Genomic DNA, 24363 nt, shown 5'->3' with positions numbered 1-24363 from the left:
TTAATATTCAACCCATCTAATAGGTATTTGAACCTATGGGCTGGAAGAACCTTGGTTAACATATCTGACAAATTCTCAACTGTATGAACCTTGACCAGTTCAACATCTTTGCCACAAATTCTTTGATAAAATGAAATTTGACATCGATATGCTTAGATCGTTCGTGATGAGATGGATTCTTTGCAAGATGAATAACACTCTGGCTATCACAACGGACGATAGGATTGAATTTCTGCGACAACAACTCACCAACTATCATTTTCAACCACACTGCCTCTTTCACAGCTTCACCCACTGAAATATACTCTGACTCAGTAGTAGACAAGGCAACAACTGATTGAAGAGCAACTTTCCAACTGACCACATTACCAAACAAACGAAAAATGTGACCTGATAGAGACCTTCTTTTGTCAAGGTCTGTAGCATAATCTGCATCTGTGAAGCTTTCCAACAGTGCTGATTTATCACAATCCCTGCTAAAACACAATGATACACTGGCACTACCTTTCAAATATCGAAGTACCCATTTAACAGCATTCCAATGCTTCTTCCCAGGATTTGACATAAACCTACTTGTCATACTCATAGCATATACCAAGTTAGGCCTAGTACAAATCATCAAATACATAATACTTCCAACAGCATTATAATAGGGAATATTAGCCATCTCTAACCTTTCTTGTTCAGTAACAGGATACTGAGATGAAGAAAGCCTAAAATGAGATGCTAAGGGTGTCGAAACTGCCTTACAACTAGACATATTATACTTCTCAAGCAGTTTATGCACATAACTCTCCTGCGAAATGGTTAACAAACCTTTCTCCCTTTCTCTTTTCACATCCATACCTAGGATCCTTTTCAGTTCACCTAAATCTTTCATCTCAAATTCACTACTCAATCATTTCTTGGGATCACAGATTTCAGAATAATCCTTAGACACCAGAATCATATCATCTACATACAGAAGTAGATAAGTATATGTACCTTTCTGAGATAGTTTCCAGTACGCGCAGGCATCATAAGAGCTCCTGTGAAAAGCTTCAAAATAAAGGTGTCAAACCTGATATACCATTTTCTTGGCAATTGCTTCAATCCATAGATGGACCTGTGAAGACGACAAACCATGTCTTCCTTTCCTTTCACCTCATAGCCCTTAGGTTGAGCCATGTAGATCACTTCCTCCAATTCACCATGAAGGAAAGCTGTGGTAACGTTCATATGTTCAACAAACATATCAAAGTGAACAGTAATAGATAAAATTAATCTAATGGACGAATGCCTCACCACCGGAGAGAAAATCTCATGAAAGTCAACTCCCTCCTTTTGAGTGTAGCCCTTGGCTACCAGTCTAGCCTTATACCTAGGCTTGCTATCACTTCCTATACTTGGCTTGATTTTATAAATCCACTTTGATTGAATGAGTTTCTGATTAGGAGGCCTTGGAACCAATGACCATGTCTATTTCTTCTGCAACGAGAACAACTCTACTTCCATAGCATCCTTCCACTGTTCCTTCAAATCAGGTACAATAGCCTCCTCAAAAGTAAGAGGCTCTGCTTCAATACTGTCAGCTGCACAAGTAAGAGCATAAGCAAATAAATCAGCATAACCATACCTCGTAGGAGCTTGCCTCACCCGTTGAGGCTTGTCACATGTAAGCTGATAGTTCTGTAGGTCACTGCCACTAGAGCTTTCTTCACCAAAAGCTCCCTCATCAATCAAAGTTCTCTGCAGTTGAGGCTGTCTACCATTAGAACTGGATTATTGATTACTGAAATCACCTGAACTAACTGATGGTTGTGCTTTAGAATCAATTCTAACCTCTGCTCAACCTGATCAACTGCTTGCTGTTTCTACTGCTCTTTGACATGAAATGGCATCTCTGTTTCATTAAAGGTCACATCTCTGCTGATAATGCATTTATTTCTGCCCTCTTCTAAGCACCAAAGTTTATATCCTTTAACACCCTAAGGATAGCCAATAAACATATATTTCAGTGCCCTCTTGTTCAACTTCCCTTCCTTAACATGAGCATAAACCGAACATCCAAACACTCTGAGATGATCCAAGCTTGGAGCTTTTCCCGTCCATATATCTTAAGGAGTCTTTAGCCTAAAGCAGAAGACGGACTCCTATTAATAAGATAACAAGTATTTGGGCAGCTTCCCCCAAAAATTTCAAGGGTAATAAAGCATTTGTCAAGAGACATCTTGTACGCTCCATAATTGTTATGTTGAACTTTTTAGCTAAACTATTCTGCTGTGGAGTGTACATAACAGTGAAATGCCTCGTAATTCCCACAGATTTTGCAAAATTTATCAAATTTGTGATTCACAAATTCTAAACCATTGTCTGTCCTCAGATATTTTACCTTCCTGCTTGTCTGGTTCTCAACCTACTTTTTCCATTCAAGAAATTTCCCAAAAGCTTCATCCATCTGTTTTAGTGGATACATCCACACATTTCTTGAAAAATCATCAATGATTGACATAAAGTATCTCGAACCTCCCATAGAAGGTACCTTTGTAGGACCCCACAAATCTGAATGTATATAATCTAAAATTCCTTTACTAGAATACTTCCCTTTCCCAAACTTCACTCTGGTAGACTTTCCCATTATGCAATGTTCACAAAATGGGAGTTTAATGTCTTTAACTCCTCCAAGCAAACCTTGTTGTGAAAGAGTTTGTAGACCTCTTTCACTCACATGAGCCAATCTGTTATGCCATAACATAGATTTATCTGTTTCTTTTCCAGATGCAATAGCAGCACTACTTGAAACTACAGTATCTTCCAACACATAAAGACCATTCCTCAAGGTCCCCTTCAGCTTAACCAAAGAACCCTTGATAACCTTCAGAACTCCATTCTTAGATTTATAAGAATAACCTGCTCTATCTAATTCGTCCAGAGAAATTAGATTTCGTTTGAGTTCTGAAACACACCTTACATTTGTAAGAATTCTGATCATACCATCATGTGTTGCAATTCGAACTGACCCAATTCCTTTTACATCTCAAGCACCATTATCACCAAGCAGAACTGATCTCCCATCATTTTCCTGAAAGTCAATCAAGAAATCCCGATTAGGAGTCATGTGAAACGTGCACCCTGAATCCATGATCCAAGCATTTTGAATGTCCCTGCTGGACACCATCAAAACCTCTGCTGAATCATATCCATTAGAAATATTTGCTGCACTAGAATCCCCTGTATGCTTGCTACTTGATGCTTCCTTGCTCTTATTCAAAGGGCAATTTTTTCTAAAGTATCCTTCTTTATGACGTAGGAAACACTTTTTGCTTTTCCCCTTTGATTTCGACCTGGATCACGACTCTTTTCCTTTTCTGTTCTTTTTCTCATTTCTGCCTCTGGCCATGAGTAACTCTCAATCCTTGCGTTCCTTTTTAATCTCGAGATTTCTCGTTCTCAAGGCATCCAACTCTATATCCATGGACAATGAATCCCATCCATATTTAATAGCTGCCTTAACTTCTCGATACGATTCTGGCAAAGAATTCAGTAGAATGACTGCTTGATTTTCATCCGACATCTTCGCACCGATGTTATTGAGATCAATATAATCTTCTGAAATTCATCTAGGTTCTCTTCTAAGCCTTTATTTGAGTCCATCTTATATCCGAAGAATTTTTCCTTTAGATATAATTTATTTGGAAAGGACTTAGTCAAATAAAGACTTTCCAATTTCTTCCACAACTTCGCTATAGTAGTGACCTCATCTACTAGCCGAAGAACTACATCTGACAGATACAGAATTATTATTGAATAGGCCATCTCATCCATATCCCTTTTTTCAGCTTTTGTAATTGTTGGTGGAAGGTTATCTTCGTCTAAGATTTTGACTACCTTTTGTTGTACCAGAATAGCCTTAATCTTTTTCCTCCATAACTCGAAATCACCTTTCCCATCAAATTTAACAACTTCGAACCGTGTAGACTTCGAAGCCATCCGTCAAATTAATTCCAACAAAAAACCTGAAAAAAGAATATGTCAGCACACACTACCGCACAACCTCTTTGGATCAACTGGAGCTCTGATACCACTTGTGAGAGTTTCTGAACCTAACTTAGATGGCCAAATAGAATGCAAACAATTAGCAGAAATAAAACGAAAGCAGTAAACAACACCAAGATATATAGTGGTTCGACCAGTTTGGACTACATCTACTTTGAGAACAAGCTTGAATTAATTTATTAATGAGCAATAAAGGAATTTTACAAATTACAGATAATCAACGAAATCACCAATCTGTAATTTTTGTATCCACTGATACCGAGAGATCCGCACACAATGTACCTCTGAAAACTGAGAACAACCTGCTGCAAAAACAGCCCAAACCAGTGTGCTACCTGCCTCTGATCGGCGAATCACGCGCAGACCCGCACCTCTCTCACTTCCGACAACCGCTACCAGACTCAGCCTCCACGACGAACCGTCGAACCGCCGGATTCAAGTCCACGCCACTACTCAGACCAAGCTCGACTGGCCGCTGCTCCTTCACGAAAATCAATCTCGCCGTCGACCTCGTTCGTCGGATGAAAATCAATCTCGCCAGACACCCACGCCACCATTGCGGACGCTCGCCCAAGTCAGACCTCGTCACCCACGGATAGTGGCGGACGTTTTGCTTCAGGCGGCTCGTGGACTTCAGCGGCTGCGGCTCACCAGACGAAACCCCCTGGCGGATCTCTTCTACCTTGCGGCTGCACTGCTCTCCAAAAAAAAGTTACACAAAAATACTGCCCTATTTTTGAAGAAGAAGAGATAATTGCAAAAATGTTACTACTCAATAATTACGATAATGCCATTGGGCCTTTAAATTTCCAAAAACCACTTAAAAAACTTGTTATTTTCTACATTAACCATTTCGCAAGAGAGTTATGTGCATAAACTGCTTGAGAAATATAATATGTCTGATTGTAAGGCAGTTTCAACACCTTTAGCATCTCATTTAGATTTTCTTCGTCTCAATATCCTGTTACTGAACAAGAAAGGTTAGAGATGTCTAAGATTCCCTATTGTAATATTATTGGAAGTATTATGTATGATTTGTACTAGGCCTGAGTTGGGATATGCTATGAGTATGGCCTTACTTGTGATATGCTATGAGTATGATAAGTAGGTTTATGTCAAATCCCTGGAATGAGCATTGGAATGCAGTTAAATGGGTGCTTCAATATAAAAGGTAGTACAAATGTATCACTTTGTTTTAGCAGGGATTGTGATAAGTCAGCACTGTTGGAAGGCTTCACAGATGCAGATTATGTTGCAGACCTTGACAAAAGAAGGACTCTATCAGGTCATATTTTTCGTTTGTTTGGTAATTTGGTTAGTTGGAAGGTTGCTCTACAGTCAGTTATTGTTTTGTTTACTACCGAGTTAGAGTATATTTTAGTAGATGAAGCTATTAAAGAGGCAGTGTGGTTGAAAATAATAGTTGGTGAGTTGTTGTCGTAGGAGCTTATTCCCATTGTCCGTTGTGATAGCCAGAGTGTTATTCATCTTGCGAAGAATCCATCTCATCACAAATGGTCTAAACATATCGATGTCAAAGTTCATTTTATCAGAGAAGTTATGGTTCAGAAAAATGTTGAAGGTCAAGGTTCATACAGTTGAGAATTTGTCAGATATATATGTTAACCAAAGTTCATGCAGCTTATAAGTTTAAATATCTTTTAGATGACCTGAATATTAAATTCGGATGATAGGAAGATTGGAGGATCAACTTGGCACTTAAATATGCTTGTTATGAGGGAGATTTGTTGAAAATAACAAGTAATTTAAGTGGACTTTTATTAGGAAATTGGTAGAATTAAAGGCCCAATGGCAAGCTTGTAAATATGTGTTGATGAAATTTTTGCAATTAAATCCATCTTCCTCCTCTTTAGGGTTCAATCGTGATCCTCATTAAGAAAAAAAGGGTGTGGGCAACCAGATAAAAAAACAACACACTCATAGAGGGAGAGAGATTGTGGTAGAGAGAATAAAAAGGACCAAGACGCTGACACAGGCAGTGTTCATTCGGACGTAGGCGGCGGTTCTCAGTCGTCTGCAGGGATTTCGCCAATCAGAAGCATTGTTCGCAGTGAGTATAGTGTGCGATGTCTCCGGTTCGCGGGTTCAGGCGTACGTTGGTGTCCCTCTCGGTGGCAGACTTGTTCGACTTGGGTCTCCATTTGGGATGTTGGGCGTGGGAGTTGTCGATGGGTTGGACCGCACTTGAGACGTTGGGCGTGGGAGTTGTCGATGGGTTGGACAGCGCTCGGGACGTTGGATGTGTGGGTCTCGGTTTCAAAGGTGACATCGTATGCGAATCTCTCGGTATCAATGTATGTGGCTAGTGGTAAAGTCGATGTTTGACAGAAATTGGGCTTGTCGATTAGTGTCGGTAAAAAGGCTTTTATTCTGAAAAATTATAGATTGTTGATCCTGTTGATATTTCTGTAATTTGTAATTCCTCATTGCTTTTAATAAAATTACTTCAAGTTGGTTCTCAAAGTGGATGTAGACTAAATTAGTCATACCACTACATATACTTGTATTCGTTCTGATTTATTGCTTTCCATTTATTCTATTGGTTGATTGTGCATTCTGTTTGGACGTTCTGAGTTCGATTTAAATTTTACATAAAGTTTTATATAGATAGTCGTTTTCTAAAATATATTGTGTGTCAATGTTAACATAATTGAAGGAGATTAAACTATTTACTTTTTGAAGTTGGAAGTTCAAATTCTTACATCCACACAATCGAACAAAGCATGAATCTTGCACACCATATTTTTGGTTTTGTTTTATTACATTATTAATTTTTCTTTTCTAAGACTGAGAAAAGCAACAAAATATTATGACTGCTTAGATTTTAAACATAAATTATTCACAAAACAAAAATGTACATTTGTATATGATTAGATAATATAAATTATAAATATAGTAATATCATTATAACTTTATTTTATTTTTGTTTCTTTGAATCTTTATGATTATTTTAGTTTCTATATAAAAAAAAAAAATCCAAAGAAAAATTAGTCTCTATCAACCTTACCTTTACAAATTTTTGGTATATAACAAGATGTTGTCTTGTCCCTAATTAACATTATGATTATTTTGTCAAGTTAGATAAAACTTAACTTCAAACTAACTAGAATGATTAATTTTAAAATTATTAAAGTACATAAACTAAATTTAATCATTTGATTAAAAGTATCAAAATTAAAGTGAAACATGTCCAAAATATAGGGATTAAAATGATATTTTAATAATTTTTTAATGTTTTAATAAATATTATATAGAAAGAATTATGAAAGTTTAGGGATTGAATTTATGTTTTAAACTAAATTAAAAAAAAAAAAACATGTTTTAAGAAATTAAATGAATGGTCGGTTTAGAGCAATTGGTTTTCTAGTTTTTCGTTTTGGTTTTCTTGTTTTTTAAAATACAAATTCCTCGAGTAAACTCATTTGATTTTCTGTTTTAAAATTATTATTATTATTTTGAAAACACTACAAAGAAAAAATATTTTTGCTACGTCCAATTCGTCGGAATGTACCTTAAAACATAAAACACGTTGGGAAATCGTTGTCCAACAAACAAAAGGTTGTCGGGAACGTCGTAACAGGCATCTGGGGTTGGAATATAGAAGTGTATAAGTATGTGATAAGTTGGTTCCTTCAATATTAGAGGGAGTCGTAAATCACTAATTGACCTAGAAAGTTAACCTAATAAATACGTTGAAAATAAATATTAATTGTGAAGAAAATAACAGTACAAGGAACTTGAATGCAGGACTTCATTCAACCACCTGCTCCGATACCATTTTAAATCACCAATTGACTCAAAAGCTTGAGTTGATGGGTGAAGGTAAATTTAATTATATAACATTTAACACTCCTCCTCACTTGTGGGCTTGAAATATGAAAAAGACCCAACAAGTGAAAATTAATATTAATTGAGAACGAAACAACGGGATTTGAACATGGGACCTCCCTGGATTACATGCTTTGATACCATCTTAAAGCAACAAATTTAATTATATATATTACCTAACACTGCTCCTCATTTATGGGTTTCAAATATGAATAAGTCCCAACGAGTGGAAATGAAGGAGTTTGAACACAGGACCTCCTTGAACCACCTACTCTGATATTATCTTAAATTATCAATTGATCAAAAAATTTAAGTTGATAGGTGAAGATAAATATAATTATATAATTTAAAATGGAGAAAAGAAGATTTGATGTTTAATTTTGAGTCTCTACTTCTTTAGTAAATTGGTAATATTTGTGGGGTTTTCCTTCATGGACAGGAACTCCATTGTCAAAATTATTAAATGTTGAGAGTGAGGAGGTTGGGAAGTCATGAAGAATTGTTGGCCATGTTTGGTGGATTGCTAATCAATTCGAGGGAAAAAAAGATGGCAAATAAGGGAAAAGAGACACTTTGGTTTGGCAAAGGAAAAGAATAGGAGAGAATAGTTGGAAGGAAAAGTATTTCTCCTCAAAAAAAAAAAAAAAAAAACAAACAAAACAGGGAAAAGGATTTTCATTCATGGGTTCGAAGAGGCAGAAGAGGAAAATTTTCCATTGCCATGAAAGTATATCACGTGTCCCTATCAACGTACTTTTAAAAATAGAGTGAGATCTACTTGCATGAAAGTAGAGAATAAATTTATGATGTAAACAAATAAAGTAGGGTGCTTATATTTCAATGAATAAATTGAGGAAAGAGAAGCAAAAGGAATCGTAGGTTCAGAAAGAAATAATATTGAATTTGGAAGAAAATGACGAAGATCGTACAATACTGGATAAAAGATTGGATGTTGGACAAAAGGGTAATGCTTAAGGTTGTAGAGTTGATTTAATTTATTAGCACACATTAAGTGTTATGGAGTCATATATATATATATATTCAAGTGATTATTGAGAAATTAATTTAGAATTTGAGGTTGGACAAAGTTTTGGTTACCTCATAATCTAAAGTGTGACCGACAATAACAATTTTTGAGAGTGATTTATTTGAAAAATTACATTGGGTAGCAAAATATATTTATGTATTTGCAACCACAACTTTGTAATTTTGCATCTGTGGCAAAAATACATTGAATTTTTATCTCAATATGGCTTTAGATTCTCTTTTTTGGATTGAAAAAAGCAACAAACATATATGCAGCACTCCAATTCTTTTTTTTTTTTTTTTTTTAAAGGCTCCAGTTTTTCCTTTTGGGTAGCGTGATAGGTGTCACAATCGCTCTTTCGGAAGCTTCTCTTAGCGATTGTGCGGCACTTGTTCCCGCTCACGAACAAGTCAGCCAACTCGAATACGGACTGCCGGTGGCACACCAAGTGCCTCTCGCAACCTCCACCCCCGTTTTAGGGAAAACGGGTTTGGAGAAAAGGTTTTTGTAAGAAGTTTTTGTGAGTGTGAATAAAGAAAGAAAGATTGTAGTAGACTAGAAAGCAATAAGCAACAACAACAGCTTTATAGAGTACTACTCCGTGTATGAGGAAAGTGATGGTTAGTCTTATCCCCATATAGTGCATTCTGAACAAAAAGCCAACTGGCTCCCTTACATATGCAAAAGGGCGAGTGGTCATTACTAAATGCACTGCTATGTTGACAGTGGGGCCTCAACTCATGTAACCAGCAGTCCAAACTTCCTTCAATCCTCTTCCAACTACACAGGTAATGACAGAGTTGTTGTTGTTAATGGCACTCCTCTTAGCATATCTCAGTCAGGACACTCATATTTACATACTAAGAATGGCATTTTGTCCCTATTAAACATACTTTATGTACCTGCAAAATAGTGACACATTAGTGTATCAAAGGGTATCAAATGCATCAAGGGGTGTCAAGTGTACATCAGTAGTGTATCAAAGGGTATCAAGTGTGTATCAAGTGTAAGTGTATCAAGGGATATGAAGTTTATCAAGGGTACATCAATAGTATATCAAGGGGTATCAGTGTGTATCAGGTATATTAGGTATATCAAGTGTATTATATATACAAATGTATCAAATGTGTATTGGTCGTATCAGGTGTATCCATATATTTTTTACATTTCCTATTTTAAATCATTGGTCGGGCTTGATTTTTTGCTATTTTTGAAAAACTAAAAGATTTGGGTTATGGGCCTAATATTAGTAACTTGTTCTCTCATTTTGCAATTAGACCTTTTATTTTAGGGAGATTTTTATTATGAATTAAATATTATGAAATTTTATGAAAATGATTTTTATTGGTGGGTTTGAAGAGGTAAAAAAGGGAAAATTTTCGGTACATCAGAAATAGGAAAAAATTTTCATGCTCCCTCCATTTATTATGTATCACGTCAACATGTTTCAAAAAATAAAGTAGAATAACATATTGATATTGTGGTATGGTCCACCAATATTTATAAAAAAAAAAATATTATAGTGGGAACAAGTGGAGTATGATACTTCTATAGTACTAAAAAAGGGTTCAAATAGAAGATGAATGAATGGAAGAAAGTAAAGCAAAATGAATTATAGGATGAGAGAGAAATAATATTGAATTTGGAGGAATATGACAAAGATGGTATAATAAAGGTAATAAATAGATGAAAGAGAATATGAAATTAGATGTTTGAGGAAAGGTCGAAAGGGTAGTGCTTAAGGATGAAGAATTGATTTAATGGATGGTTATTGAGTCTTATGGATTCCCATATATATACTAGTCTTTTAAAATGTGCCTTGTGTTATGGTCATGCTTGTCCAAAGTGTATTGCCCATGGCTGCATGCCCAATCCAACCCCCTTTTATCACACTTTCATGTTATGTATTTTATTAGATAAGTTAGTTTTATTTCTCTGTACTTTTTGTTGTAATTGACCACTCGCCCTTTTGCATATACAATGGTAGTAGATGGCTTTTAGTTTAGAATCCATTATGTAGGGGTAAGACTAGTTGTCATATCTTTATATCCGAGAGTTCTATGCTATTAAGCATCGTTGTCCGTTTTATTGTTTTCTAGCTATACGACAACTTTATTTTCTCAATCATGCTTTCCAAACGCTTACAAAAACCTTTACTTCTAAAACCCATTTTCTAAAATATTTTCTCAAGAAGGGGGTAGAGGTTGCAAAAAATGCTCATTATGCCATCGGTATTTGAATTTGGATTGGCTGACTTGTTCAAGGGCAAGAATGAATGTAGCATAATCGCTTTGAGATCTCTACGAAAGTGTGATTGTGACAGTTGGTATCAGAGCCATGTGAATTGTGAAATTAAGAATTCGTGATCATGTCTGCTACGAAATAGTTGGGCTACTCCCATGCATGTTTACCAGTTGGTCAAGATAGAAGAGCAAATGTTGTATCTAAGAGAAGTTTCTGATCATGCTGAGTTCCTAGAAAGTTGGGTTGAAGAATCTATGATGAAGGTGATTGAATCAATGCAGTAGTTTGCCGCTTAGATGGATGCCCGTCAAGGAGTTGATGACTAAAAGTTGAGACCCCAGAAGCAAAAGCTAATAGATGTGGTAGCATCGAGCGTGGGGGTAGCCAATGGGCTTTGTTGCCCATATGGAAGACCATGTCGAAGAATTAGACAGCTCACAAAAAGTGATAATTCATATGTGAACAGTTTGTCGAAGACTTTATAATCACCGTCGATGTCATCAGAATAGAGATTTTGAACGCCAGTGTTAGAATAAATATCACCATGAGAGTGGTAGGAAACCAAACCCCAACTGGGGTACAATCAAGTTTAACAAGATGAAATTACTTGAATCTAAGTCCTTCTTTGGGGCTCATGAAGCTAAAACCCTAGAGAAATTCATCTTCGATTTGGAGCAATATTTCAGGATTATGAACATGGTTACCGAAGAAACTAAGATCACCTTGGCGACAATGAACCTGGAAAACGCACCAAGTTGTAATGGAGGTCATGTTTCATGGACATCTAATAAGATGCAGATATTAGCACGACGTAAACTGCGTGAACTGAAACATACTGGCAGTATCAAAGAATACTTGAAGCAATTTGTTGGGATGATGTTGGACATTTGAGATATGTTGGAGAAAGAAAAAGTTTTTCTATTTTGTCGGGGGTTTTAAGACTTGGGCGAAACCTAGGTTGTACGAACAAAGAGTCCAGAGTCTCTTTAAAGCCTATGCCGCAGTTGAACGACTATTTAATCTCAACAATGATATGCCCCAAGAACCGAGACAAAATATAAATTTCACTAGTAAGGGTAACAAGCTAAACAGACCTAGCTCTCCCAATAGTGGGGGAGGAGAGAAAGATAGAGGATAAATCATAAACCCTCCAAGAAACGAGGGGATATGTGGTGCATGCGCCGAATCAACAACAAAGTAATTATAAAAGGGGACTCCTCTCGTGCTTTCTATGAAAGGGGCCCTATTAAGTGTATGAATGTTCGAACCAAGCTGCTCTTGAAAATTTCCAAGCCTCGTTGGAAACAAACTCTGAAGTTAGAAATCACTGAGTCAAATGCGCTGACAGAAGAAGGTGACGAAAACCTGCATAAGGGTCCTTAAAATTTTTATCCACCCTCTAAAGGAAGACAAAAGAAAACCACAAACCAATGGAACGTGGGTTCATGTGCTTTGAGATGTGGGTGAATCATAAGATGACCAAAAGTACAATGTTCGATTCCTGTCGCTTTAACCTGATTGTATGATTGAAATAGATGCCTGTCGCTTTAACCTGTAGTAAGACAAAGACCTAGGAAAAATGTAAGTAGTCAACTCATCCGCTTTGCCCATCATGGAAATTGCCGTTACGGTAAAAATAATGTTGAGGTCATAGATTGGACAGACCAATTTTGTGGTTGTAAAGATGGACAATTTCGACATTGTGTTGGGGATGGAATTCCTCCTTGTACAAAAAGTCATTCCTATGCCTCTATCCAAATTTTTGGTGATCACGAGGTCCAGCCCCACTGTTGTCCATGCATGCATCAAACAACCAAACGGAGTGAAAATGATATTGGCCCATCAACTGAAGAAAGTGTAGGAATGTATGCCCTAAAGCCTCGTAGTTAATATATTATTTGAAATAATGGTTGATTATTTTATTTACTATTATCTATTAAAGAAAGACCCAGAGTTATTTTATGAAAGTTGAATAGTAAGTGGTAGACATGCAGGTGGATCATGTTCAAGTAATAACCTAAATGATCTATAGTATATGGATAAGATTGGGTGTCTTATCCTAGTTTCACTCACTGAGGATACGTGTGAAACCTGGATTTTAATTTTCCTACTTAAGCATGAAACTAAGGAAATTAAGTATGTGAAAGTTAAATCCTATGTTGAAGAGAAGGAAATTTCTAAATGTTGAATAGATTTTTATTGAGTAGCTTGGAGATAAGCCTTAATTGGTGAAATTTAGCTAAGTGTAAAGCCAAAAAAAACCATGTGTTTGGTGTTAACGCATGAGATGAGACTAAGTATAGTATGAAGCCGGAGGCAACCATGCATTTGTAAGGTTGGACGCATATTGGCCAAAGAGTCGGCAAGAGGCGTTGCCAAGAGTTGCTCATGCGTTGAAAATGCATAAACAAGAGCGGAGAGAGCGAGATGTTGAGCGCAAGGCATTGGGCAAACAATCGTGTAGAGTGAGTGGCGCTACACGATGAGGTAGACAATCATGTAGTAAATGAGCAGCATTACACGATGGGGTATGCGATCATCTAGTAAGTGAGCGGTGCTACACGATGAAGTGGGTGATCGTGTAGGCAGGCGTTGGACGATCGTGTAACAATGCATGGAGCTAAACAATGAGGTAGGTGATCGTGTAGGCAGGCGCTGGACAATCGTGTGGCAATGTGGGGAGCTAAACGATGAGGTAGGCGATTGTGTAGTAGATGCGCGGAGCTAAGCGATGCACTAGATGATCGTGAAGATGCGTGCGATGTTAAACAATGAGGAGTGACATGCTAGACGATCGGGCTATATGATAGGAAAAGTACTGCATGATCAGTTTAAGTGCTAGACAATAAGCGTAGAAGCTGGACGATAGCACTAGATGATAGCACTAGACTATAGCATTAAGCGTTAAGCGATGCGCGAGTGCTAAGCGATGGACTACATGATGGCGCTACGTGACGGGCGTGGGCACTAGACAATAGCTGTGCTGCGCTAGACGATGAGCAGACGCGCTACACAATAGGCGGAATACTAAGCGGGTTGGGCGATAGACGCAGGTGTTGGGCGATAACGCTAAGTGATAGGCAAATGCGTTAAACGATAAGGCGTAGGCGTTAAAGGATGGAAACGATGGATGCGGTAGCTAAACAATAGGCTATACGCGAGATCGTTGAGAGCGAGGTCGTTGCGAGCGAGATCGTTTATTAAACGATTAAGCTAAATGATGGGCCGCTGGAGCTAAGCGATAGATGCAGAAACTAAATGATGAAGCGGTGTTGGGCTGGCATTACGCAAGATTGATGAACTCATCTGGACAAATGGTTGTATTGAGAGATGGATAGACTTGAGTTAGTAAAAGCTGGACGAATTAAGTTTCATGCAAAGGAAGTCTTATGCATGAGGAGGACAACACAAGTAGATGTGTGGCATGAGAGTAGGTGAATATCAAGGGTGTAGATGGTGGCAAAACATGGTGTAAACACCCCAATGTAGGAGGTGTCATGCATTGGAGGCTTTGTAAAGATGATAAGGATCATTTCCTTTGGCCTATAAATACCACCACAAGTTGTCTCTTCCATTCATAAGCTAAATCATCTTCAAAGAATGTAAGGAAGAGTGTTAGATGGTGGATTTGAAGGAGACCATGCGTTAGGCGAAGATCATGCGTCGGTCATGAAGTTCCAAGAGAAGGAGATGTTGTCGGACAGTGAAATCTGGAAGTAGCATCAAATTTAGGCGAGGATATCTCCAAAAATAATTGTGCATTTAGAGTGATTTTAAAGCCACCTGAAATATCTGAGAGTCTAGATTTTAGGGTAGGGCTGCCGGAGAAGAAGCTCTAAGAAATTGGGCTGGAGTAAAGAAAATACATAAGGGTCAAGCTCTCGGGTAAGCTTGGGCCAATCATGATGTTTTGATGATTCCGGCCAAACCACAAGAAGTTCGGAGCTAATATTTTAAGGTAAACTTTTTGAGACATTTTAGAGTATATTTGTAGAAGAAAGTATCTCGAGTAAAGCCTATAACTATGAGTAATCTAAGCTTTAATTTGAATATGGATCTTAAGGTCAAGAGGAAGCCCGAGAAAACTAAAGGAACTTCTAAAGAGGAAGATTCCTATCCTTACCAAGGTGAGTAGTAATTTTCTTTAAGTATTAAGCATATATTTTAGAGTAAATTTTATATGCTTACGTTATGAATGAGTAAATAGCATGAGAATTAGAATATGCGAACGAGATGGTCAGGGGGTCAATAGACCTAGTTCCTGAGCCCGAGAGCAGAACCTCACGGGATGGTCAGAGGACCAAGAGGTCTAGTTCCTGAGCCTATGGGAGGATCCTTATATGGGATGGTCAGAGGGCCAATGGGCCTAGCTTCTGAGCCCATGAGCGGGGAGCTATGTGCACATAGGAAACAAAGGGGAAATGCAAAAGAGTAAGCGTTTGTAATTAGGAACAGTTAATTATCTACCATGTGTGTAGGTAGAAAACAGACTCATTCAAGGCTGAGGTTTGATTATTAACCTCGTATATATGATATGCTTATTATTATGAGTTGAAATAGACTCTAGAAGTTGCTTACCACTCACTGAACTTCGTGAAGCTCATTCTTTTCTTTCATGTTTTTCTTCCCAGGTAGCAAAAGGTGAGAAATTCCAAGGTGCTGCTAAGGTCAAGGTCTGCCACAAGCCACAGTCACATTTCCGAAGTTTTAAGATTTGTTGATTTAAACTTTGTAGTCAAGTCTTGGAGTTGTATAAACGTTAAATTGTTGTAATAAAATAGGTCTACTTAGTCAGTTGTTGTTATCTCCTTGACTTAATGTTTACTGAGTGGAGTAAAGAGGTTTAAGTGGGCAGTAGGTATCTCAAAAGGGTGGTATCCGTGGTCCCTCATGCCTCTCCTCGGGCTCAGAAGTGTGGGCTCGGGACGACGTGTGACAATACGACCCATTTTGTAATTGTTACAAGAGTTGTAAAGTGCTACAAACTATTTATTCTAATCGTTCATGTAGAGATATGCGAGTGAGAGTGTCCTATAGAAAGAGTTTATATAAGACCAAACCGCGAAATGATTAATCTCTCTTCATAACACAGTTGATTGAAGAAATTAAAATTTCAAAAGATGACCATATGTAACTGATAAAACTGAAAATATGCTATCTTCCTCTTCTTAATTTGGGATTGTTGCTCCATTTACTGTGCTTAATTGATGATTTTATAGATCTTAGATGTCTAAGAGGTAGAACAAAGCATTTGAGACAAAACGAAGCTAAACCTGCAAAATTGGAGCTTAATTGCATCAAGGGAGAAAAAGGTAACATAATTACAAAAACGGCCCCGAATCAGAACATATCAACACTTTGCTCTACGCTCCACTTTACGCTTGAAGCTAGAATGCATTGAATTTATGAAGAAGGGCGATGCTCCAAACATTGTTAAGGGATTGCAACGTTGCATGAGCGTACGTTATGGCAAGAGGGCCTCTTAGCCCCATAGTGTCGTGACGTTGCACCCTAGCGTAACAATGTTGTGCGCCTACTTTAAAACATTTTCTTGCCTTATTTGTTAAGGGATCACACGTTTTTCCTCTTCCAGCCCAATTTTCTTCTCCTTTCCACTATGAACACTTATTCTTTTCCATTTTTATCATCTTGGAGCTTAATTTCTTGCCTTTTGAGGATGATTAAAGGCTAAAGGTAACTCTTCTAGCTTGAGTCTAATAGTTTCCCTCTTTCTTAGGTTATTTGCAAGACTTTCTCTTCATTTCACATTGTTGAAACTCTATACATATGGATTTCTACTTTGAAATTATGAATGATATTTTCACGTATTGATTGAGAACCAATGGTTATTGATGTTACTGCATGCTTAGATTTATCATTGATTAAGGTAATGAATCATAGGAAGCAAAAGATTAGATTAAATTGCTTAATTTTGAAGTCGACCACTCCAAGTAATGCTTTAATAAATCTTGAAGTAGAATATTATTAAATGCATTAATTTGTATTAAATGAATTAATTGTTTAGGGTGAGTTTATTTTCTATGCATTTTGATTAATTAGATAATTGGGATTCTAATTAATTTGGCTAAGCTTAAGCAAAGCATGTTTGATCTAGACATATGTAATCAATTAATCTAATTGGAAAAATAGAACATCAAACCCAGGCTAGATCTTTTCACTATTGAATTTAACAAATCTCTCTCTCTCTCTCTCTCTCTCTCTCTCTCTCTCTCTCTCTCTCTCAGTTATTCTCATTTAGTTTTCATGCAAAATTTTATTTCCAATTGCAATAGTTCCAAACAACAAAAACCCCTTCGATTACTACTTATAAGCTTTTAATTTGACCCGTGGGGTTTAACGACACCCTATCGATGTCGATAAATAACTTGACCACAATGTTGAGTGAGTTATGAACTTTTGTCTATGAGGGTAGTCCTTTGATTTGTATGGGTAAGAGTGGCTTAACTCGCGGACTCAATAAGCCTACCATTTTCGGTATTTGTCTGAGTAGGAAGCTGGGAACATAGCTACACAAGATGTAATTCTCTCCTTCCGTCTTTAGAGTAAGTAGATGAATTGCTCCCTTATGGGCTGATTCTGGGTCTTTAGGGTAAGTAGATGAATTGAGACATCACCCTCTCACTGGCCGGAGAGGGATTAGTTTATAGTTGGACTATAAACTCTTTGTTCATTAAAGGGATCAATAGTACTTAAGAAGTTAAATGTAATTATAGGGGTAAAATGGTAATTTGACCAAGTTTTAGTAACAAACAATTTGTGAATGATCGACTTACTGTTGATTTGTTATACCTATGAACATAGAAATATATCTACAGTGTAAGAGTACACTTTTGGGTCTTTAGTGGAGTGACCTATAGTTAATGAATGTTGATTAATTTAATTAATTAATCTCGTATCATTGGAGCTTCTAATCTATAGGTCCATAAGGTCCCCTTGCTAGCTTGCTAAGGGTAAAATAAGAATCAATAACTTTTGGATAAATTTGAATTGTTCAAATTAAATAACGAAATTATTTGCATTAGATACAACTAATATAAAGTATATATATACATTATAACTTAAAGATAATTTTGAATACGATTCAAAATTATACTTTATAGTATGTGAGAGGTAAATATTTGAATAAGCTTCAAATATGAATTATATGAATAAGCTTCAAATATGAATTATATGAATAAGATTCATATTAAAACTATAGGTTATAATTAATATGAATGAGATTCATATTAAAACTATTGGTTATGTGAGAGGATGTTATTTGAATATGATTCAAACTAAATTAAAAATAACTCCTGTTGAGAGTTATTGTGAGTTGGTGGAGGGGAGTTTTAATTCCCTCTCTAACCAACTAACTCTCATAAAATGGAAAAGTGGAAGTTTTCTTTTTTTATTATTATTTTCCAACGCATAAATCACAAACAAGCAAAGAAAAGAATTCTCATTGTGTATTTGATTTTCTTCCCCAAACCTCTTTTACAAAAATCTCTTCCTACCAAATTAAGGAGCCAACACATCCTTGATTTTTGTCCTTAGAATAATAAGGAAACCAAAGGATGGTGTCCCCTGTTCGTGATTTGATTGTTCGTGAGAGGCATTGTTCCAGTTTGAAGGAGATATTGCATTCATGATGTACCATTTCGAAGAGAGGAATTGTGAGAAGAAAAGTCTTTAAGGGTTAATTCTTCTCATTTTTTTTCTCCCTAGAAGCAAGTTGTAATTTATAAATGATTATTCTTTTCTTCTATAAAGTCTCTGTTTTTTTTTTAAAAGTTTTTCAAATTGAATTACATTGGTGCATGCATTCACATGTTTCTGCTTGGAATTCCATTCCTTTATAAAGGACTAGTCTATGATGAACCTACCTTCATGGCCATCCCTGTGGTCGAGGAAGAAAATTTGAAGGAGATAATTCAGAAGGAGATTTAGTATGTGTTAGACAATTACAACGACGTCATGCCAGAAAGTTTACTAAAAACTCTACCTCCACGGAGAGAGATAGATAATGAGCTTGAATTGTTACCCAGAGCTAGACCCTTTGCAAATAATGCTTGTCGCATGGTGCCTCTATATTTGAAAGAACTTTGAAAGTAGTTAGACAAACTGTTAAATGTAAGGTTCATTAGACCTGCTAAAGGTCCCAATGGGACCTCTATGTTATTCTAGAAAAAGAAGGATGGAAGTCTCTACTTGTGTATTGACTACAGAGGATTGGACAAGCTCACAGTCCGTATATCGACTAGAGAGCATTCACCACACTACAACTTCTCCTTTAATAGTGAACAGTGATGCTGATGTAGATATTTTTGAATTCTTATCAGTCTGAAAGTCATAATCCGTGTATCTTGTAAAGATCAAATCCTTAACTTCATACACAAGCATATAGTCCCCCATTCTCTGTAGATACTTGAGGATTATTTTGACCATTGTCTACTGTTTAAATCCTAGATTGGATTGATATCTTCCAACAATCCCTACTGCATAGCAATTGTGAGACTTTCTACATAGCATGTCATACATAAGGCTGCTCATAACCGATGCATAAGGAATCCATCTCATTTCCTCAACCTCTTGAGGAGTCTTAGGATACTATTCCTTAAACAGTACAATTTCATGCCTGAAAGGTAATAAACCACTTTGGAATTGTGCGTCGAACACCTGATAATCATCTTGTCAATATAAAATGCCTGAGATAAGACCAGCGTTTTATTCTTACAATCCGTAATGATCCGGATCTCTAGAAAAAATTTCACCTGACCCAAATCTTTCATTTGAAACTAGACTGCTAGCCATTTATTTATATCCATCATTAAAGCTACATCATTCCCATTGAGTAGGATATCATCCACATACAACACTAAGAAAGCCACTAAAATTTGTTGATGATCTTCTTGTAGACACAAGATTTATCAATATTCTAGTTAAAGTCATAAGACTTGATCGTAGTATTAAATCTTATATTCCTAGATCGAGATGCCTGTTTCAATCTATAAATATACTGATTAATCTTGCAAACCATTTTCTCTTGACCTTGTTTAATGATTCCTTATAGTTGCTGCATGTAAATGGTCTCTTCAAGATTACCATTCAAAAAGTCAGTCTTGAGTCCATTTGCCATATCTCATAGTCATAATATGTAACAATAGACAAGAGAATCTGGCTAAGCATGACAATGATAGATAAAACTAAAATGCAGCGGAAGAAATCAAAATTAATAAGCACTCTGATTACATTTAATTTGAGTTCTAAAACCATGCAAAACATTTTTCTACTAAAGTAGGTTTCAAGAATATAATTACCTTTGATGCTTGCTTCTCTTCGTGAATTTGAACTCCAAAACTTCAATGGACCATCAAAAAGAGCTTCTCTACTATCCTCTAACTTGGATTTGTGAAGTGGAACTCAAAATTGGAGCCAATTATGTGAAAGGGTAGAGAGGGTTTGAGAGATGGAGAAAGGGTTTTAGCTTTTTCCAGCAGCATGCCTTCATCAAAGCTGAAATTCAGCTTATTTATCAACTCTATTCATGCAAACACTTAATTAATTGCTAAGTGACACTTTAATTATTACTAAGCAAGTTGAAAATGTGGTTGATTTGGGTCAAGCCACTCTAAAAGAAGAAAAAACTTGGAAAAAGTGGAATTTTCATTTTTTCAAATTTTTCAATTTTATAATTTATATTTAATTTTTAGTGATATATATATATACATATATATTGTAAATTCAAATCTGAATTTGAATTTCAATAAATGATATAATGTTTTATTTATTTAAATAAAACTCTCCAATTTGTTCAATTTTCACAAAATTAAATGTTTTAATTGCATCAAATACAATTAATTAAAACCCTAATTGAACTTGAACACTTCAAATTCAAAACCCTAAATTTGAATGTAAATATTTCAAATCCACTCAACTCAATACTCCAAGATATAATTATTCGAGCTAGTAGAGGGACTTTATGGACCTATAGATCATGAGCTCCAACAATTTGAGATTAATTGACTAAACTCTTTTGGACCAAATCAATTAATATTCGTTAACTATCGAGACACACCACTATAGCTCGATAGTTGCACTCTTCTCATTGTAGATATATTTCTGTCCATTTTAATCATAATCAATAAGTCAATCCTTCACAGGTTGTTCATATTTTCAAATTTGACAAGAACTTGTGTAGTCACACTGCTTCTATAGCTGCTTCGCATGCAACTACATATTTTGCTTCCATCGTGGAGTCAGTTATTGATGACATGCAGAAATGTACATCATTTTAGGCCTTTTATTAGAATTATGAGGGCTGTTAAGCATAATATGCGGCAGTTATGTTAGGAATTCATGAGAAAATGAATTTGCGTCGTTTGGCATCAAGAATCTCAGCTAACCCGCTATTATGCATTCAATTGTCTATATTTGTAGCTAACGTAGAAATCGGATGCAAACGCGGAAGCTGGGCTATCACATAAACGACCGTATGCGGAGAAACTCTCCATCGCAAAGGCGAACATATACGATCAACACATGGGTGTTGCGGTAATCAGCTGCATGCGTCCATCGCATAGAAGTTGCGATTGTCAAGTGATTGCGATCATCGTGTAGAAGTTGCGGTAATTAAGCGTATGCGGTCACTGTACGATTGCGGGTACACGATAACCATAATAGTGGGATGAACACAAGGTTGGTGGAATGAAGGCATCAATGCATATCTCGGAAAAATCAAAAGATGATGTTGAGATTTCACTTACCACGCTGTTAGCAGCAGAGATTCAGAAAATGACCATCACGCCGCCAATGTCAAAATCAGAGCAGGTCCATTAATGCTGTCAGCGATCAAGCTCTATAAATAGAAGCCGTTGAGCATAACTTTAGATCATCAGGGTTTTCGTCTAAGGTTCGGCCTTCGGGCGGATCCTTGTGATCCAGATGGACCCGTGAGAAGAAAGCTTGAGAGTTCTTCATCTTCTTCATTCATTCTGGATGATGACAGGAGAAAGTTAAATCTCGAGAGAATCAGCTCCACCGCCCATCCATGGCACCACCAGCAGCCTTGACACAACCTATTTGACTTTTTTGGGTGTATAGCTCAGTTGGTAGAGCATTGGGCTTTTAACCTAATGGTCGCAGGTTCAAGTCCTGCTATACCCAAACCTACCTTACACGAGACTCTTTTTAAAGGATGCGTAGTAGCGTTCAAAGATCACTCTTTGGCCTTTAGATTCACTTCTCTATTTGGGCGAGATCTTTGCAGATGAATAGTTGTTAGAGAGGCATCCTTCTGGATGGATAGAAAAAAGAAAATGTTCATCCTCTTCGTCCTCAAGCTCGAACTCATAATAGTTTACGGTAAACGCGGTTGATCATGTAGTTAACCAGTATTTACAACAATTTCACCCCTGTTAGAAGCAAGACATTGCTTTCAACTGGTCATTTCATTTTCTCTTTTTTTCTTAAATTGTATTATATTACATTTTGGATTAAGAAATTAATACATTGTGTATTCAATGCATTTCTATGTTTCCTTCGATTCCATCTCCATCTTTCTCTGCTTAGCATCCTTAACATTCATTCCATCACTTAGTGAGATTGTGAGAGTATCGCATACTTAGTCATGCGAATTAAAGATATTAAGCATGTAGCAAACCATCAGAAGGTGTGCATTGTGCGAGTGTGTGAGAAAACCTTATTTGCTTAGTGTGAAGTTGTAGCAATGCCTGTCTATAGGCAGACACAACACTTGTCTATGAGTAAAGTCAGCAACAACTAACTACCCAGGAGGGTAAGTGGTTGGTCGCATTAAGCAATGTAAGCCAGTGTTCACTAGAGATAGGAATAATCTTGCGTCAACCAAGTTTATGCAGTTACCTTGTCTTATAAGCGCATCATTCATCATTTAGGCATACATGGAAGAGTAGTCTAACATCAAAATCTAAGACTCGAGAGAGCGGATTGGAACGTATAAGCAAGAATAGGGAACTTAGGAATAAGCTCTGTTTGCTATTACACAACGTATACACCCTACGGAGAGGATATTGCATACGTCCAAGAAGTAGGATATGGTGGTATGCGGCTTCACGCTCATGCGGCGAGAGCATGTGATCGGGTTATGGAAGCTTAGGCATAGGCTTCTCAGCGCTATTGCAGATACACCGCATACGTCCTAGATTTAGGCTCAAGTGTGTGTAGCATGATCGCATAGCTTACGTTGGCCGAGGTTGCCCTTACGGTCACTCTTAAGGGTTACAATGAAGACATCCTCATATTTTATCTATTTTCCATCCATTTACCTCACGTTAATAGTTGTCGTGTCTCTATCTCTCATTCATACTTCTCATTGCATTTTTTATTAGTTAGGAGTAGGAGTAGTTGTAGCATAAAACCCCTCATCATTCTTTTATTCATCCGCTGCATACACATTACCACATAGCATCTAGCTACAAGTCCCTGAGTTCGACCTCGAATCACCTGAGAAACTTGCGTTCGTGTTATACTTGGTGTGAGCGCAAGAAAACTTGTGAAGGGAACATATGGTCATCGCATACATCCATTAACGCATAGTTTCATTCCAATGCATGACCACCGACGCATGAGAATCAACAAATACCTTAAGACATGCATCGCATATTGCATCCCACCAATTTTAGTCATTAAGTGTTTGATAACTAATTTTCGTCATCAAGTTTTTTGTGCCGTTGCCGGGGACTTGGCAGCTAATTGTTTGTTGAGTTTTGTGTCTTTGCAGGCAACCTTTTTATCTTGGGAGTATTGTAGCTTTGTGTGATCAAGTTGCAACTAATATTGAAGTGTAGGTGATGCGTTGAAAGCCAATATTGACCTCAGGGTAAAAGGGAAATCAGTCGCATGAGTTGAAGGCAGTTCTAAGCATATGGCGGCCGCATGCACCCAACAATTGCCGGAAGTTCCAATGGTCAGGGTGAGTCCCTTGACCCAAGTAGTTGAGAGCAATCTCCTGCATGGGAGACTCCTTGCGGTGACAACACTCCAATTTCTCCAGGGACATCTTCTACTCTATCTTTACCTTGCTTTCTTAGTTTAGTTTATTTTTATTTTGTTGAAATTAGGGTTTTGCACTCTAAGGAAAATTTTGTCTTTTTCATTGTACCCTAGGGTTTCCCTACTCTCTATTTAAGCTATTGGTCTATGTATTTCTTTGCATCAGTTTTCTAATAAGA

At 37.0% G+C, this 24363-nt stretch overlaps 1 non-coding gene across 1 annotated transcript; it reads left to right on the top strand.

Moving 5' to 3' along the window:
• Positions 1 to 22245: 22245 nt before the first annotated feature.
• Positions 22246 to 22318, top strand: TRNAK-UUU. Its single transcript has one exon. It is a non-coding gene; the product is annotated as a tRNA-Lys (tRNA).
• The last annotated feature ends 2045 nt before the right edge of the window (positions 22319 to 24363 follow it).

This window comes from Benincasa hispida, chromosome 7 (assembly GCF_009727055.1).
Source record: "Benincasa hispida cultivar B227 chromosome 7, ASM972705v1, whole genome shotgun sequence".
NCBI classification, from domain to species: domain Eukaryota; kingdom Viridiplantae; phylum Streptophyta; class Magnoliopsida; order Cucurbitales; family Cucurbitaceae; genus Benincasa; species Benincasa hispida.
The sequence above is the reverse complement of the archived record's forward strand: the minus strand, read 5'-3'. Positions and strand labels throughout refer to the sequence as shown.